The sequence below is a fragment of the Triticum aestivum genome, chromosome 7B (genome assembly GCF_018294505.1).
Source record: "Triticum aestivum cultivar Chinese Spring chromosome 7B, IWGSC CS RefSeq v2.1, whole genome shotgun sequence".
Taxonomy (NCBI): Eukaryota; Viridiplantae; Streptophyta; class Magnoliopsida; order Poales; family Poaceae; genus Triticum; species Triticum aestivum.
This window is the reverse complement of record NC_057813.1, coordinates 475,700,668-475,706,290: the sequence shown is the minus strand read 5'-3', so window position 1 is coordinate 475,706,290 and position 5,623 is coordinate 475,700,668.

Genomic DNA, 5,623 nt, shown 5'->3' with positions numbered 1-5,623 from the left:
GTAGCTAGAAGGAGATTGTTAAGTGTGAGTGTGTGTTTTGCCCATCCAGGCGGAAGTTATGTGCACAAAAGAGGAGAACGATTCGATGTGGCGTTAGGATTGAGGGTAATTAACTACGTATGGAGACATAGAGACCTTGAACGTGCATGTGTGAGAGGTATACATGTATACGTGGGATGTGTGTGTGTGCGTGCGTGCGCATGATCGAAATAAAATAAAGAAGGCATAAGTCCTGAGATCAACGACATGGGAGAGACGGATCGGTATGAAAATATGCATGCATGTGAGAATGCAGGGAAGAAGGCCTGATAATTGAGCATGTGTTTTTGTCTTTAAGAGATAATGGCGTGGGATGGAGCATGCATCTATGGCGAGCAGAGGCGGTGAGGCGCAACGATTGTGAAAAAGAGATCAACCTATAAATGCATATGTATGGATAGACATATATAGTGTGGGTGATAGGAAGCAAGACTCCATGCGAAAAATAAATATTGACGGAGAAACTACAGATAGATACATAGATGGAGATGCTAGCTAGAGAGACATCCGTTAGTTTGGGTTTCGGAGATGACCGTCAGGTGGTTCAAAGGGTGAAGTTATATATGTGTGTGAGAGGGCACTTGACTGCATGTAGAGAGAAACATATGTAGTGTGCGTGATAGGAATCAAGAGTGAGGGCGAGAAAGAACGTTGATGGAGAAACAGATAAATAGAAAGATAAAGATGCTAGCTAGTGTGCGCTGGAGATAGGAGTCGAATGGATCAGAAGGCTGGGTTATGTGTGTGGGTGTGAGAGAGATAGAGAGAGGGTGCATGTGAGTCACATACAAACAGATATCAGAGAGAAATGAGATCCAGAGAGACGGAGTTTTGTGTCTGCGAGAGAGAAAGATATTTCACAATGAGAGTGATAGCTAGAAAGACATATGGGGGAACGCAAGATATCTCTAGGGAGAGAGGGTGTGTTTGAGCGACATACAAGAGAACAATGGAGAAATATGAGACCCTGGGAGACAGAGTTTGTGTTTGCGTGTGAGAAAGAGATATCGAAAAGGAAGAGTCGTAGGTTCTCATATCTAAGGAGCGAAAGACATCTCTGTATGAGGGGTGTGCAAGTGGCACACATGGGAATAGTCGAGAGAAATGAGACCCCGGGAGACAAAGTTTTGTGTTTGTGTGAGAGAAAGAGATTCCACATGGAGAATCATAGCTAGAGACACATAGCAGGGAGCGAGATATACTTAGAGAGAGATAGAGTGATGAAGGTCGAGGGAGAGAGTACCGTCAGTGTGTTACCAAGATAAAAGATCATTGTCGACATACAGGTAGCACGAGAGATGCTTGAGAGACGATGAACGCGTATAGGTCCAGAGAGATAGTCCTATATAAGCATGAGTGATAGCTATATGAGATGAATATATGGATTAAAGGGGATTCAAATATTTAAACTAGAGATCACGACATCGATAATATCATAACGCAAATTGGTGTATCAAACATGCATGTTCATTTGAATTTGGGCACACGTGTAATGTTATATAGTTTATCAATATTGGTGATCCATAGATTCTTCAATTACAAACAATGCATGGTTTATATGAAATTAATGTCTAAACGGGATTACACTATATGTTGCGTGTGTGAAACACATTATACATGTTTGAGAAGTTAAAAAAACCACATGAAACACACATTAATCGGAGACAGTTAGCGAGGAATGCATACATTGGATTTCAACATAAAGTGGTTTCAAATATTTGAAAATCCAAATTGATGGATACAACCTTATGAATCTGAGATCATGCCATTTGTAAACCATATTTATGTATAAATGGTGTTGTGCTTTTGAAAGTATATATAAAAAAATGATGTATATAGAATGTAATTCCAATTGAAAATGGATCCCGCCCGGAAAAAAAATAGTAGAATACAAACGGGATTCGAATTGAGTTGGCACGGTAAATGTGCACTGTGCAAAATTTGAACGAAGCGGGGAAAGTCGCAGTAACCGCCCGAAACCAAAATCTGTGAGATGGAAATCACTACTGCCTATCCCTGCCACGCAAAGCCTATCTGCTGGATATCTATAGGTTTTGATAGGGGTAGGTTTGTAATTTCACCCAAACGTGGCGTAACCGCCTCTCACCCGGATTCATACACGGTGGGCGCCAAAACACAATGTGCCCTCGTCCGAAATCGACTCCCTCCCCGATTCATATTCGTACATGGTGGGTGCCAAAAACAAACTCTCGTCGGCAAATATTCGGTGTATGCGAGATTACCGTCCTATCCCCAACCGACTAATGTTGCTGTGATGAATTAGAAATTTGAAATGGGGGCTAAGTTTGTAAATTTCCTCGCATTTGAGACAAGATCGCCCTGAATACATGGTTCCCCCCTTCCTCTCTACCTCCCTTTTCCCCATTCGTACTCCGTGGGCGCCAAAACACCCTCTCCACCCCACCCTCCTCCGTCCGCCGCCGTCCACCACCCCATCCACCGCCGTCCTCCTCCACCATGACGGAGCTCATACCCCGATGCCGCCGTCCATTACAAGAGATCGACCTCTCTCATCCATGCCTTTGGACCGGGATCCTTGCATCCCATCCTCTCGCTTCATCCCCGCTGTCGTCCACCTTGCCGGCGCCGCTCCTATGACCATCTCGTCCACCGCGCCCTGCCGCCACCGTCTACCCTCCTAGATCTGCTTCCACGCTGCCGATAGCCATCGCTACCGCAGCACCGTCAAATTCTTAGCAGATGCGTGCACGGCGCCGCACCATAGGCGGTACTCTTTCGTATCTGCTCAACTTATTTATCGCAGCAAGAAAATAGATCGCCACTGCTTTACTCTGATTTCTTGTCTTGGTTGCGAAGTTGCCTTTGTCCGGTTTGCACCTTCAGATCCGCCATGGCACGCTCAACACTATACTCCCAATGCTTATGATTTCCCCTTTTATATTCCACACTAGTTAAATCACAGTAGACTAAATTTCAAAATTGGGTCAGTCGATTTTTCAGAGCTCGCCGGAGTTCGCCGGTGCGATCCAAGGGGCTCGGGTGGTTGTGGGGCCTCGCCGAACGAAGAAAACTCGACGCGGGTGGGGGGTGGGGGTGGCGGAGGAACACAGGCGGTGGGGGCCGGTGGTCCGATCGGCGGCCCGTGCGGTGTTCTGTATGGGAAGAATCAGAGACGAGGAAGAAGAAGGGTTAGGAGACGTAGGATCTTCATCCAACCGCCTGAAATGGTCGAGAGACAGCTGGGAGTTGCATTCTTAATGCACTCTGGTTCATCATGTGTGGGCACTGCGCAACCAACATTTTATTATCCAAAATCTTCTTGCTCTTCTTTACCATGTTCGATAGTGCTGGCCTGTACGTGATCGATAGGCTTTCAATTACTAGCGGCAATACAACACTGTATTTTCAAGCCAGTTCCACTTTCCCGATTTATATATCGTGGTTATGGTGTACCCCTGTTATGTACACTATGATCTGCCTAGTTGCTGTGTGCTCTTGTTATCATGGTTTGGCAATAAACTCTCTATACAGTATATTATGAACCTATCATCTGCCAGCTATCCTTACTTCCGGAGCCTATTTTTTTGTGTACTTGTGCCAGATTATATAAATGCATGCACGATATTACAGCACACATGAGCTCTCTCATCAGAATCCAGTGATAGCACATAAGTGTTTATAGGGGTGCCCCTATATTAGAATATCATCTGCATTACAAAGATAATCTCACAACTATTTATGTTTTCATGGTTCTCAGATATTATACGCAATTACAGTGAATATCAGAATCCGTGCATCAGAAGAATATTGTGAACACTTCAATGACTTACAAAATTGGCACCAAGGCATTGAGTGCCATTCTGGAAGCAATGAAACTCGTACGCTCCCCACCTGTTGATTCTTGTTTAGAATATCATCCTAATGACTATTCTAACCTCGAGGAGTCAAAGGCAGATGACCTGTCCTGTTCACCCATCAAGGTGCCTGTTCTAATTTGGCAAGGTTTTATTGATTGCGCATATCGTGCATATGTTGTCTTGCATTTCTTCTACTTTGTTGCACCACCATCTGCTTAGTTTACTCATCATATAACTCGAGATGCCATGCCCATCCATTATCAATACATATTCCATCTGTCGTCATACCATGTTTTTTCACTCAAATGCTGTTCTTGTGCATCAGACATCAAAAAGGAAGAGGTGGATTGCCGAACCTGAAGGAGCACCAGCAAAGTCCTTGAAAAACGTGGTGGTGCCGGAGAAATCAGACAGTGCCCCACTTATATTGGCTGTACAACCAGTGACACAAAACATAGGACCGACTCCAGCAGACTGTACCCATACTTCACTGGCCACACCACTAGCCCCACCACACAGGACCTGCACTCTAGCAAAAGGTATACCGATTTCATTTGCCATAGCACCAGCCATACCATAGAAAAATCCCACTCCAGCAAAAAGTACAGCAAGTCCACCGGCTGAAGACCTATCCCAACTGCAGAGACGGCCAATTCCTGCAGATTGGAACCCCATTCCATTTATTCCCAGTTTAAAAGACAATGCTTTCAATGTTGTTAGGGACTACATGCATATATTCCCATCATGGGACGATTATAGTGAAGACAAACACCATTTTCACATCTTCCTGTCCAACTTACGTGTAAGTGCTATTATTCATGGTTATTATTTTCCTGTTTTCGGCTGATCGAACACATCAATGATTTACATTACATTGTTGTAACTAGGTGAGGGTCAATCTAGATAGTCATGACGAGCAAAGCTTGCTTGTGCTTTTCAAGGAAGCATTGCAGCAGTATCGGTGTTACCTGAGGAAATCACACTTTGATGGCAAGTCTATAAACGAATTTCCGATGAAGTCTGTTGTGCTAAATTTAGAAGACATTGAATGGAAAAACCTTGTTATGCACTAGTCTCGTTCCCAAGATGAGGTACTGTCTATGAAATCACATGACAATTTGAACTTCTACTTTTCCGCATGTGCCTTACGGATCTTTTTTGCAGGAAATCAGCTCGGAGAAGAATACCGGTTTGAAAAGAATGACAGGATATCGCAAATATGCTGCCCGCTGCTTTGCTCTTGTTAGTATCTGTTGTCCTATATCACTATACTTGCATACATACCTGGTTCATTATGTGACAGTAGTATGCATGATAGCTTGCTTATCAATTGTTCGCTCCAAATTATCTGATCTGTATGAATGTTACATTAGTGTAGAATATATCCAATACGAATGAATTTTTTTAGCTCTGCATTGTTCTTGTAAGTACATGATGTCCTTTATCAGTGTACTTATATTGATAGGTAGTTGTTCATGTACCATCACTCTGCAGCTTATTTTCCTTTGCCCTCCATTTTCTACACATCAGATCTATATTTACTCTTACCATAAGGTTGGTACTGAAGAAGTTTAGCTGTGCATTGCTCTTGGCTGTGCCTTTTGCCTGTATTGCTGCACATACATTTATATCTACTTGGTTATGTAGCATCACTCTTCATCTTATCTTAAATATTCTCCATTTTTTCGTATATTATCACATCTATATTTACTCTTAACAAAATGTAGAATAAAGGCAATGCTTAT